The sequence below is a fragment of the Manduca sexta genome, chromosome 27 (assembly GCF_014839805.1).
Source record: "Manduca sexta isolate Smith_Timp_Sample1 chromosome 27, JHU_Msex_v1.0, whole genome shotgun sequence".
Taxonomy (NCBI): Eukaryota; Metazoa; Arthropoda; class Insecta; order Lepidoptera; family Sphingidae; genus Manduca; species Manduca sexta.
This window is the reverse complement of record NC_051141.1, coordinates 6,577,587-6,591,781: the sequence shown is the minus strand read 5'-3', so window position 1 is coordinate 6,591,781 and position 14,195 is coordinate 6,577,587. Positions and strand designations below refer to the sequence as shown.

General features: G+C 34.4%; 1 long non-coding RNA gene across 1 annotated transcript; it reads right to left on the bottom strand.

Moving 5' to 3' along the window:
* Positions 1 to 6,589: 6,589 nt before the first annotated feature.
* Positions 6,590 to 14,076, bottom strand: LOC115446096. The gene is made up of 2 exons (XR_003938882.1): positions 13,902 to 14,076; positions 6,590 to 7,568 (listed from the first exon to the last, which is right to left on the bottom strand). It is a non-coding gene; the product is annotated as an uncharacterized LOC115446096 (long non-coding RNA).
* Between the last annotated feature and the right edge of the window lie 119 nt (positions 14,077 to 14,195).

Sequence of the window (14,195 nt, the reverse complement as noted above, 5' to 3'; positions counted from 1 at the left end):
GCAGATTAGAGGACCATACTATGTAAATAGAAAACTATTTTCATGTAGAAAAAATCCACACAAATAACATTAATGAGAATAATTAATATTATTTTTATTAACACATTAGCTCACGTACTCCATCTATTCTGAGTAAAATTCTGGACAGAATTTCCCATTATTTTTATGCGAATTAACATTTTTAATATACCAGGTAGACGGCAGCGTGCGGTGTGACTTACTGCGCAGTCATGGTGTTAAAACAGACTATGAAACATATCGCACTGATTGAGATTGATTACATACGCATAAATTATGACTTCAGTCTTGAGTTTTTTTTACAACAACTGAGAACGGCTTGGTTATGGTTATGGGCTCCTTTTTCCGCACTTAGCCCGTAAAAAAGTCGGGCCATTGTGCGTGACGTGCATGCCGGCTACAAAGCAAGCCAGCCTAACTCCTTCCAGAAGGGCAGGATCCTCCTGGTGTCTCCACAGGCTTCTCGGAGTGACCCCGGCGAATCGAGGATTTTTGCCCATTTCGCAGCTACTCCTTCACATTCCAGGATAACGTGGTAAGCTGTTTCGTCGGGCAACATGCATCCCCTACATAGGGGCTGTCGGTCATACCTAGAACATATAAATGTTTGTTTAGTGGGCAATGTCCAGCAATGGTACCTACGACTATGCGTAGGGATGCCCTGTCCAAAGATAAAAGGCGCTTAGTCAGACGAGAATCCGGGTGTGGCACGGTTTCCCGGGATTGTCTGCATGTACTGATACTCGCCCATTGATCCGCGTGTAGTTTATGTGTTCTGTGCAGCCCTGAGAACGGCTTAGCAACGATGAGACCGAGTGTTTATTTTAATTTTTATAATGGTCTAAATTGGAATAATAAGAAAAAGTAGTATACAAAACTAGAATTTTGGAAAAATTGCGCTTAGCCATCAGTAACACCTTGTGAATATTCTGATAAGATACCTTAGAGTTTTTTATTTGGTTTAAATCTTTGTGACCCCGGATTTATAATATGCATATAGAAATAATCCTTTAAAATAGTAATGCGAATATAAAAACAGTTTCATTAAAAAGTCTAAATAAACCCCGTAAACTACTTATCCGGAATGGGTCCTAAGCGCGGAAAAAAATTCGGTAACAAACAAATTGGCTCTATAATTATATTATCATTATTTTGTTATGCTTACCGGCTTTATACCCTGTGACAAAAGCTATTATGATAAACATTGTCAATTAATAACAAAAATGTTTGACTATAGTTATTTAATTTATGTCAAGTATGTAATGCAATGCAAATAAGAACATTTCTAAAACAGAAATGTTCAAAACTTGTTTCGAACTATTTATTTCATTACCTTTTCAGAGAATACATAATTAACAGTTGTAATAAATCCAAATATACAACAGTACATTGACACGATTCGGAATTGGTTATTTGCGATGGTCGGAAACCACTCATCCCGCGCGCCGCGCCCTGAGCACGTCCAGAGAGAAGAGTCAACACAGTAAGCCTCTCTGGCTGATATTGACGCAAGGCCCCATACCGTCGACACACCCGCACACTTGTAATCCCGATTCCATTTGTTTGCATATTAATAGCACCCATTTTTTGTCAAACATCTTGGCGTTTTGTTGTGAAACATCTTTGACCTTTGTATTTATTGCCATGGAGTATCGCCTACGTCCAAAGTAAGAACATTAATTGAACGTAAATATTTGTAGTAATATCGAATTAAAATACAAAGCTGGTATTGCTCCGTTTACATTAAAAACAACTTATTTTAATTCCGTATTTCGAATAATGTTCATTTCCAGAAGCACGGAAACATAAAATCCGATTCATTTAGTTTGACGACTTCTCGCCTAGTGACAGGTTTTTCCCAAGATAGAAAGTAGTATATGTCCTTCTCAGGGTCTTAAACTATCTCCATATCAAATTTGATCGAATTCAATTGGGTTGGTTTTGAGTTTATCACGTTCAGACAGACATATGCGGCAGAGTTGTTTTGTAATATATTTTTATAACTTTTTAAAAGGAGCTATTCCGTCATACTTGATTGTTGATTAACTTTAACCAATAACGTCTTTGCATTGACGTATTGATATTCTTTAACCACGAACGTCCATATAAAATATCTATTCAAAATCTGAACTAAAATGGCAAGTACTACACTATTATAACCTATTTATTCACTTGAACAACTAATTTTACTTATTTGACTAATATTGTTTATTCAAATCCAGGTTTACACTTAGACTCGAGTTTTTATATCATGAGCGCCACTTCGTACACAATCATAAGCTGTCAATAATGACCATAATAAAGTTTGAATGGATTGCAGTTCAATTCAGTTGAACACAGTGAATGTTCGGAACGCCAACTCCGTTTATGGAGCACACAACATCAACAGTGGCTCTTAAAAGGAAGAATTTTTCTCCGTTTTTGCAATATTTTTCGTTAATGCTCCGCTGTTATTGGTCATAATGTGATGTTATATAAGCCTATAGCCTTCCTCGATAAATGGGCTATCTAAAATTAAATATTTTTTCTATTTGAACCAATATGTATTTGCTGAGCATAACCTGTTAAAGAAAGAAATATATAAATATTTCGTTGAGAAATAAAAACTGTATTATGTAGTGGTAATAATATTCGGTAAATAAACGATACTTATAATTCTAAATTTGAATTTATTTTAATATTCCAGTCACTTCCAAAGACTTCTAAAGCGTGAAATTCGACACCAATTTCTTACGGAATAAGTAGCAATTAGTGTTATTGAAATTTTGCTGCGGTACGTAGACCTATAAATATTTATCATCCCTTTTAGTCATCGGAACTGCTGAAGAATTATTAACGACGTGGTTGTCCATGCGAATCGGTCGACTACCGATCGTTTGTAGTTTACGTTAGTAAAATGCTAAAGTTTATGTGTTATTTGTGAAAAGTTATTGTAACTGCGGAACCGAATCTTGTTTAATGTTCCTGTAATAGAAAAGACCACAGGTCTTGAGTAAGATCAGATTTTATTTTTACTTGAATAATTTTTGGGATAAGTGTATCTACTATCTGCACAATATTTTTCGTCCTAATGAACGCTTTTCTTAACATCCGAGGGTCTTATATAGGTACTTTTACGATTAAATCTCTCATCTTCAGTAGAACTTCAATCTTAACTACACTTGTGATGAATTTTCATTATTTTTAGACTGCGTTTAATTTACTGTCAGTTTGAGGTGCAGATATTATTTTAAATACAAATGATGATGAAGGTTTTACAGAGCATTAATTTCAAAATGTTATAGGAATTAAAGACTTAGACACATTTCTAAAAATTTTTCATTTTCAAGCACATATTTCTGAACTCGTCATTGTCTTTCTGGATATTCAAAACCGGCATGAATCACCTACCGCGTCGTGGACTTTATTGACGATAGTTTGAGTAAAACCATACTACGGAAGTATCTATATAAGAGTACTATAATATATTATTATATAGGTTAAGCATAATAGCAAACAAAACTTGCTTTTAGCGCATTAAAACCAGGTCTGGTTGTGGTGGTGAAAAGCTCACCGACTTATAGCTAAAACTGTCTACCGACAGACTTCCGGTCCCCTGATTATTTGGGAAGAAGGTATTTGAGAAACGTGAATAAATATTATAAAAATATGTTGTCCATTTAAATTATTTTTATCCAATTTTATAAATATGCCATTTACCGCAGTTATTCAATTAATTATTCCCGTGAACATTCTATTGTTAATTTAAATAAATATTTGATAAAGACAGCTTGGATAAACTTCTAACATTCTCTAATAAGAAATCACAACTTCGTTTATTTACTAAAGCAACTATGATGAACTTTCTCAAACTTTGTAATTACTTTTCATAGTTTAGATTCAGTTTGTAATACCGCTTTGTGACTAAATGACAAAAAAAAATACATTGATGACGAAGAGAAAGGCGTTAAGCATTTTTGACAGTATTAATAATTAATAGAGAATGGGGTATTTGTGCACACCTAAGGGAGAAGTGGTATACAACGAAATTTATTTATTGTTCAGGGTTTACTCAAACTAACCAATCTTATGTTCTCGTGATTAATGAAGATAAAATTTAGAACAAAATCTAATTATCATCAAAACACAAAGGCATTGATCATTGATATCTGGAATTACACCACAGCATGTGGGGTAATTATGTAAATAAGGTATTGACTCAAAAATTACATACAATCATTTTGAAGTACTTTTCCCACTCATTCATGTACTTTTCGTAGGCCTACAATTTAGGTACATAAACATAACCAACTTTTGCTCGCGGCTTTGCGCGCATGAAAGAGTTTTCCAAGACGCAACGTGGCCTATGACGTTCCCAAGGCCTCAAGCTCTCTTAAACTCCATCTAAATCCCTAAGGTTCTTTTTGACTTTATCGCGTTCAGACAGACAATTCAACATTCGTGTCTAAACAATCGGGTATACCAGCCGACCTTTTAGTATAGAAGTGTGGAACAGGGAGGGTTGGGGAGAAAATAGACTTTCGGGTGCTTACCGTACACAGATTGGAAGAAATTGGTGTTACCATACCAAATATAATTGCGACACGATGACTTTCTGTAAGATATATATGGTTCATCTAGCCTTTTTACTGTAGACAAATGTCTACGGTAGTATAGTTCTTCCAAACAATTCCAAAAAAACAAAAGGATGTGGTTTTATACCTATAGTAAGTACATACTTTTGACTGTGGTTTTATTTATTAAATTATTTTGAACGTTTGGACGTTTGTTTCGCCTCTTTACTTCTGCTCGCATTGTGTCAAAAATTATCTAAGAATATCGAATATTTTTTTATATTTTTTATTGAGAATAAATGGAGAAACGAGATAAAACATGTTCCAGTTTCGCTTAAAAATTAAACTTCATTATAACTCTTCATTCAATTGGCATGCATACATGAATTATGAATGAGGAAAGTGTAGACAGTATATTGAACAAAGTGAAAAAAAAAAATTCGCTACATATTAATATTTTATTCATGATACCTTAAATTTCAAACAGTACACTAAACTAAACGTTGGTAACACTTTTGTTTACATCAAAATGTTCACACAACAAATGTTGCGTAAACTTTATACATTCTAACAGTAAAAACATACATTATAATATAATTTGATAATTATTTCATATTGTTTTTATTTATGATAATAATGAATTAATATAACACTGCAATCTCATAAACTACCGTATGATTTAGAACAAATAATTATAATTGGCAGCATAGCTCTGGGCGACACACCACGTTCAGAATTGGGTGTGCTGCCACCAGACGTGCTGTGTGGACTCCTCTCGTAAACCTAATAACAATAATATCAGCCCTGCATTATATTCTATCCCACTGCTGGACGGGGACCTCCTCTGCTACTGAGGGAGATTAGGCCTTAGTCCACTACGCTAGCTTAGTGTGGATTGGTTGACTTCACACACCCTCAGTTTTTTTATAAAATTCTTGTAATGTTTGTAGGTTATTTCCCGATGTTTTCCTTCGCCATTAAAGTAAGTGATAATTTACAAAGAATACACAGATCATTTTATAAAAATCAGAGGTGTGTACATTTGGGGATTTCAACCTGCGGACATTTGTTCCGACACTCCGTTTCACAACTTCCTAGGCTATCGCCACTTCACGCTTCGCTCTCATGAACCTAAAATAATATAACTCTGTTAGTGTTCCACGCGCACAAATAAATTCTCTCCTTCCAATGAATTTTAATACTAGTTAAGTTTCAATGTAATGGTGAGGTACTCAGAAACTTAATATAGATTTTTAAAAATTGTCTACATTTCGGTTAACATAGTAAATGACTACATGCAGTCGTTACCATGTCGCAAACAAATATTAAATTTAAATTTAATAAGAAATTGTTAAATAACTAAGTATATATAAATATTTTATTTATTACCTATCAAACAACATTTTTCAGGAAAGAGTATTTTCGTATATTATATAATGTCATTAAATAGGGTGTAGGTGTAGGGGTATTGTACGTAGAAGGTGTGTGTGAACATATTATTATTAAGTGGGTTTCAGGGTACAGGTTCAAAATTGAAATGTTGGAAACATTTCATAAACACAAATTTTAAAATTTCCAACGGAAATTATAATTGAAAATTATATACATTTGATAAAATGAGAAACGCGTTGTTATTTTCCATTTGTGTACATTTTCTGCGACTGTAAATATATTATATAGGTACGTTGTAGAAAAAAAAGTTTTTTTTTTTCAACAACAGTTTTAACCTGAAGTGGCACGAAGCGACACCTTTAATTCTCTCGTAGACTCAATATATTCCAATTGTTAAAGGATCGGTGGATTTGGCTAAGTCTTATGATTTCATAATGCGTGTATTGACTCGTTTTAATATTAGTATAAACCAGAAAAAAGTAAACACGTTAAAATCTAAATGATCCATACCACCGTTCCAGATTCTCAGTAAAAGCCTTGCTTGGCAGACTCGTTGTTTGCTTTGATTTGCTCGCGATCATTTTAAATTCAATACGTAGCTACATAGTTCTACAAGCTAGCTTTCATTTTGTTTTGGGTAATAGGTATGGTTTTCGTAGATGTAGACAAACTTGTGTTTGGTACTCTGTATGCCAAATGTGCAAAATATACAATTTTGAACATTGCTCAGTTAGTTTCGGCTGACCGGTAGTACTAATTATTCTAAACCAATTTTATTACTCTAGTTTTACTAATCGTAGTGGATACAACAAACCCACGGAGACGATTCAAATCCTCGTAATTTTATCCCAACTCTCAACACTATTTTATAAATATTTAGAGTTTCTATTTTCAAATTCGAATGCCTAACAAATTAAATCGAAAGCACGTGTTGATACATATAGCGCTCTAATCGATGATTTTAGATACGTCACCGCGGCGCATTCGTTGGCCCAATTTTTTGAGAGCTTAAATGTGTTCGTATTGTCCGCTTTAAACTATACTATCTTACAATTTACATTTTATATTTCAAATAAATTAAATATTACGTTTGATCAAACGATCAAAGGTTTGCGGATTGTAATAACATAAATAGTATACCTATACGGGTGAGTAAACAGGACTCTCAACTACACTGAAGAAGGACGTATATTAAAAGCTTGCGTTTTGTAATAACATTCATTCAGATTATACAAATGTGTTTTATGTATAATATATTCTGAATAAATAAAACGTCACCACGAATAATCTGCCGTTAAATAACGATATTGAAAAGTCCCAATTCATCGATAACAGTTTAACTAACTTTACGTTTTAATATTTTTTTGCCAAACGGCTAAGTCAATTTTTTCATACTTATTCGAGTATTTAATTTTCAAGAAACTTTAGGAATATTTATGGAATCCTGGTCCGAGATATTCTTGAGCGTAGAGAAGACCATAGAGGTCGGTCTTCAACTCTGATGTTAAGACTTCTGCGCGTCTTTTGCGCAATGTTAAGAACTTCGATGCTCAGAGTGTAGAAGGGTTAACTCCGAATGGCCGCTAAATGCTCCTCGCAAATGCCCTGGAAACACATTCTGTAGTTATATTGTTGTTATTATTGTATCACTAGGTGGTGCGAGTGCTTAGCGACTACACTAGCGATAACCACTCATTTAAATGTATCGTCATTCAGGTAAAAAAAAATAACAAAACGGCCAATTGCGAGTCGGACTCGCGCACCGAGGGTAAGTATAAGTTCACCCATCAAGACAAGCGAGTCATAGTTATGGTATTCTTATTGATGAAATCCATAACATTACAATATGGAAAGCTGGAGGGACACAAATTTAAGACAAAGGTCTAAAAAAATTAGGCTTTCGGAATTTTTCCTTGATATGTGCTATAAAACACTGCTTCATGCCAAATTTCAAGATTCTAGGTCTACTGGAAGTACCCTTTAGGTTTTGACTCCTTCGCGAGTAGTTGCGAGTTTGAAAATATGTGGCTTAAATTGCTCTTTATTTTGATTGCGTTGACATAGAAGTTTGATTTTATTATAGCTTAAAGGTATTATTTTATTGTATTAGACCTGAGTATTTGATATGAATTTCAATTTAATACCTCTACGCGTTCACGAGGAAAGTGTTAGTAATTTTAAAATTATTAAAAATATTTTTATTATGTGATGTAACTAAAAACTTGCGGTTTTCGCAATTTTTTATCTGTACTCTGTAGGTACTATAAGACGTTGCTTCGTACCAAATTTTAAGATTCTGAATTCACGGGAAGTACCTTTTAGGTTTTAATTGCCTTGCGAGCTTCGGCCGGCCGTATCTTTATACTTCGTTGGCTTAGAAGTTTGATTTTTTCATAGCTCCAAGGATATTTGATATAAATTTCAGCTAAATACCTACACGCGTTCCTGAGAACAAGGGTTTTGACAGACGGACGGACAACAAAGTGTTCCCTATAAGGGTTCCGGTTTTTCCTTTTGAGGTACGGAATTCTAAAAAATGCGGTGATTAATGGAAACATCTAGGGCATTAAAAAAATTCGGCTACAATATTTTACAAATAGAATGTCATCCATTATTACACCTATCATTTTATTCTTCTTGCATGTGCATAATGAAACAATATTGTACGGAATATTGGGTCAAGATAATATTTTATACGACATATTTTGTGTACGAAATATATAATAATTATGCGAATCTTTGATATGCCGATGACAAATGAATGAAATTAGTAAAATGTTTAACCATAAATTTAGCAGCGTATATAAATATTATTACGTTGCATGGTTTGGTATTGAAGCTAATTTTTATTGTCATTTAGTTAAAAATATTTTACACAACTCGCAACAAATTTTCATCATGTTTAAAGCTTTCAGCGCGATATGTTTTTATGTACATTTCTATGTTGTCTAGTTGCAATTCTCTTTGGGTTCACAAGGTACTTAGGATTTAATATACCTAGTTGATACGCATTTTATTTGCATTCATCCGGTACGTTTGATTCCTAAATAAATTGGGACCGCCATTTTATTAATAAAAGTAAAGTTAAATAAGACTAATATTATTAAAACTTACGCGAGACATATTAAATTAGTCAAAAACAACACGGTTTTACTCACGTATACAAAAAGTAGTCGGAATCGTCGACCAGTTTCGACCTATTAAGTAGGTCAACCTACTAGTAGCAGTGTAATTGTATTCTACGACTGCAGTATTGAGGTCTCAGGTATAACCCCCGGTTCAGGCAAAGTATATTGGATTTTTCTACTCAATATTAGTGTAGTCTAGAATTTGTGCTCTATGTGGCAATAGGTTCGCCCCTATCACATCCTAGGATGGAATACACATGGCAGAAAGTAAGCGCACCTGATTCGCCTTTGCTTTCCTTCGGGGACAAAAGGCGTGTGTTTGTTAAATAAAAGCTTTTTTAATCTTTCTTTGGCGAATCGTAGCATATATTTGCGCTAGAAAGTGAATCCATTTTTTCTCTAAATAATAATTGACTTGAGTCTACAATTCGTTTGCCAGTGCTAGAGATATTTCTATTAGCAATAATTTTTATCGAAGTATGTAATGTAAAATTCATACATTGCATATTCTCACTTATTATGATACTAACGTTAATGATCATAGACTGAAATATATTATTACAGAATACACCAATTTAGGACAGAAGAAATATTTCCTCTATTCACTATGTTTTGTGTTCCACACGGATTTCTAACTTTATTTATAGAAGGTGGCGTTTATGCTATCAGAGTGGAAACGCCTATATAGATACTTACAGCAAGTACAGTAGGTGAGATAAAATACACACATACAGTGTGCAGCCCACGCGCACTGTGAAAATTAGTATCGAACTCTGTCAACCGAGTGAAACAATTACTGTTCTACTACAAGACGCTACACTTTGTAGTTGCAAGTTTAAACTGAGTTTAGAACAGTATCTAACTTTAATAATCTGTTCCTTCAAACTGAAATACACCTTCGAGAACAATCTTTGGTGTTTGTGGTTTAAGTACCATGTCCAATGTATCGGTGTCTTCGTCGGAAAGTCTAAGCGACGTCTAGAGAAGTTCTTGAGAGACTTGCGCCAAACTTGCGTTGGCAAGTAGGGTATATGACCAAGAAGTTCATAGCAGCAATCTCTGCATATCGTAGTGTTTTAATTTTTGTACTTAAAGGACACTCCACTTTTTGTATGAGCAGTGGTTTTTATTTCCAACAAATTCTAGATTATTAAAAGAACAAAGCTTGGAATCATGAAAGAATAATTTGTAAGAACAATGAGTATGAAATGTAGTGGCGGGTAACATAAAAATAACTTCAATGATTCCTGAAAGAAGGTGGAGTTGATAACTACCTAGAATTTTGATTTTATTGGCATAAGTAGCTGTTAGTTACTGTATAATCTGTATGTGGACCTGAGGTGTGGACAAGGTGTCTATGGCGAGACTATAATCGGTTCACATTGGCGATCTAGTTTATGGTCGGTGCCTCAATTTTACATTTTTATAGTATAATACTGTTGCATCTTGCTGTTATCGCTTAAATTATTGGTACTAAATACATTTCTGTAATAGCCAGGTATATCGCCACTGTGATCGCCGTTACGTTCGGTGGGTTTACTATTTTATTTTATTTTATTTTATTTACTCTCTATATAACTCTCTCAAGATAATGGTACTATACCGTACCATTATCTTGAGAGAGTTATAAAATCAGTAATATTCATTGTAGCTTTATTACTGATGGTAAAAAAGAATAACTGCAATAGTCATAGGAGTAGTGCAGCATAATCTAAGGTCCTAATGGCTGAGGTATACAATGCTGTTGCTTTTTTTCTTTTTGCAGGGATTTGCAATCACATACAGCAATCAAATTTTGGTGGGACGGTGTGCAGTGCAGTTCTAGAGCCGCCTCCGAGGGAAGATTTCTGCAGATCGTCAACAGCATTGATATCCGTTTAGTTAAGACTTTTTTGCATTGTATTCTGTTTAGCATTAAGTCGTAGAAAAATTACTTTATTTGTTACAGAGATGACGCGTATGTGTGTATGTGTTAGAAAAAGGGATGACTGTCAACATAGTGACTAGGATGAAATTTTCTGAGTACATAGTAAGTGAGGATGACCTTCTCTGAGTACATAGTAAGTGAGATGACCTCTGAGTACATAGTAAGTGAGATGACCCTCTCTGAGGACATAGTCCCTGAGATGATATGTGTATGTTGGTCACAGGGATGATCATCACAATAGTCGCAGACGTACGTGTGTGCGCGTGTGAAGATCATGAGGATGACTGTTGCAAGTCACAGGGATGACTCAATTTGTGTAACAATTATTGTCAGAGGGCTGACTATGTTTTAATTTTAATTATGGGATGATTACAAAAATAATTTTAAATTACGGCAGTAACAAGTATTAGTAAGATTTTTAAATTTCTGATAAAATATTAAAATTTCAGGATTTAATAACATACGTGATTGCAGTGGCGAGTTTGGTTATGTCGGTGAGTGGATTTTTGCTATGGGATTTTTAGTGCACTTATAGCTGTAGTAAGGACTTTATGGGCCGAAAATCGTTCAACCGTGCTAGTACCATTGAATAGTAGTTGTGGTAGAAATTCAATGGTTCTTAATTCAACTCGAATGGCCTGTTGACTGTTTGCGCTGAGCGTATGGCTTTGGTCGAGGTCATGGTTTGTACAGAAGAGTATGTGGCGATTTAGGAGATAAAAGTGAAGAGTGATTTTAAAGTGTTGCATTATAGAACAAACTGTAAATCTAAAGCGACTTGATAAAATGTATAATTTCACACCGCGATCATCTTTTAAAAATATTGAAAAGGGACTAGAAAACTACAGAGTTGCATAAAGTTTAGTAATTAAAAAATATTTTATCGTTTTTCTTTTATGTGAAACAAGAAAAAAAGAGAACAATAACGAGCTCATTAGACATAATTAAGAAAAACAAATAAGCGTCAACGATGCAGATATTTGCATAATAGGCGTAAAATGGAACTCCATTATTCATCTGGCTCAATCCCACAACAAAATGCCAGCTTTTGCGTTATGTGTAGTTACTCAAAACACACATAACCACTAGTACAAATATTAGATGACAGGTCTCTTGTGAGAGTCCGTCTGTTTAAGTATCATGGCAATATCTATTTCTGCTCTCCGTTCATACTATGTAAGGTCTGTTTTATTCCAATTTGAAGGACATTAACATGCAATATGTCAGGGAAACGAAAGCTATGCGGTAATTCCAATGTGAAAGACATTATCAAGTAATATTTTAGTGTGACGAGATCTATGTGCTAGGGAAAGTTGGTGAGTAAATGGACTTTCGGGTGCTAACCATACACAGATTGAGAGTTTGAGTATTTAAAAGACTTTATTTCTCATTAAGAATAACAAATTAATTCACGCACTTAGAAATTACATTACAATGTAATTGGTGTTATAACATCAATTTTGCGAACGTACAACAGTCGATGCCTCAAAATACAGATCCAATAGCGGGAAGACACGACTCCAAACAAAGACATCGCGAAATAATAAACACGGTAGTCCGTGTTTCTCAATTTGCGCTGTTTTTGTGGTCTTACGGTCAATGTAGTCAGTGAAAGGATACGGCATCGATAAATCAACATATTTCTTGGCTCACATGACATTTTCCAACATATGCTGTTTCAATATTCTTTCGAAAACACTAGTTTTAGATTGGAAAAGCCTGTGTTACCATACCAAATGAAATAGCGACATACTTCACGATAGCTTTCTGTAAGAGTGATATGGTTGATCCGACCTTTTCATTGTAGACAAATATCTACACTATAAACTACCAAACGGTACAATGTAGCTAGTCTATGTAGTTATTATAATCTGGAGCGCAGAAAAATAATTTGAAAATACAGGGTAATTTACATTGCGTTAATAAATGATACCTTATACTCATCTTTACGTCTACCAACATTGTGTCAAAACTTATCTTCAAATAAAAAATATTTTCGCCAAGCGTCCCAGTTCAATGTGAATATAGCTTGGGCGTGACTATATTTCTGATAAAATATTGATGTTGCCGCTGCGAGGAATCTTCTTAGAGTAGTGGTAATAGCATTAGGACGTGTAAAATAAAAGTGAAGTACTTTTTATTGATATTTATTTCGTTCATCGTTTACATTTTTTCATTTTATACTTATATTGTACGTGGCTTAGCTCGCGAGAAAAGCCGCCTTTTCCGCTACAACGGAACATAAAACCCTGTAGTGATTGTACAGCTGTACGACTATAACATCATCTCAGCAACATCTATTTTCATTACTATCATCATTTAATTTATCTTAATAATTTGCTTAGGATGAATACTACGGTGTCAACGGTTAATTTAAAAACAAATAATAATAACAAATATGATATCGCAGTAATATTGCACGTCAAAATACCAATTTGGAAATAAAGGAGAGGCGAACAAGCTACGGCAGGTAAATGATATCTGATCTATCAATCGTTGGGTCGATACGACACTGCCCCGCCGTGGCACTCTACAACAGTAACTGCGCAGTTATTTGAAAAAAAAAATCATACTTTGATGGCTATAGCATTCGACTGTTATAAAATAAAAAAGCTCAATAGGTGCCTTGTAAGTTTATAGTTGGGAGATAACTCCAGATGTTCGAGTTTATTCCACTGTAATCGTCCGCCATTGCCCGAACAAAAAAAAAATGTTCTATACGTTGCGAGTATTTATCGATGTACGAATATACCTATATATTATTTCACAAAAAAACATTCAATCTTTTTGTGTATTTCTTAGTTTTCTAAGATTTCTAAACAATCATAAAATTTTTCACAACAAATTAAGTGAGGTTGTTGAAAAAATTTCAAGTTTACTTACTTTGTCCAGGGAACGCGTCCCTACTTAAACTACCACTGTTCGACACTATTTCATGCTCGATTTACGTTTAGTATATTAGAAATATCTTGTACTTATTATGTAATAAAATTCATTCATATATTTCCATTTCCGCTATGGTTTGTAGGGAAATTTCCGCTGATACATCATATTCGTTGTGCCATATTGTATTTGTGAGTGACACATCGCGCTTGCTCAGAGGGGTTGCAGGGTGCGCGCGCACGCTCCCCGTTCATGCGCCCTCTTTACGCAAAGACAATGGAGACGGTCGATAGT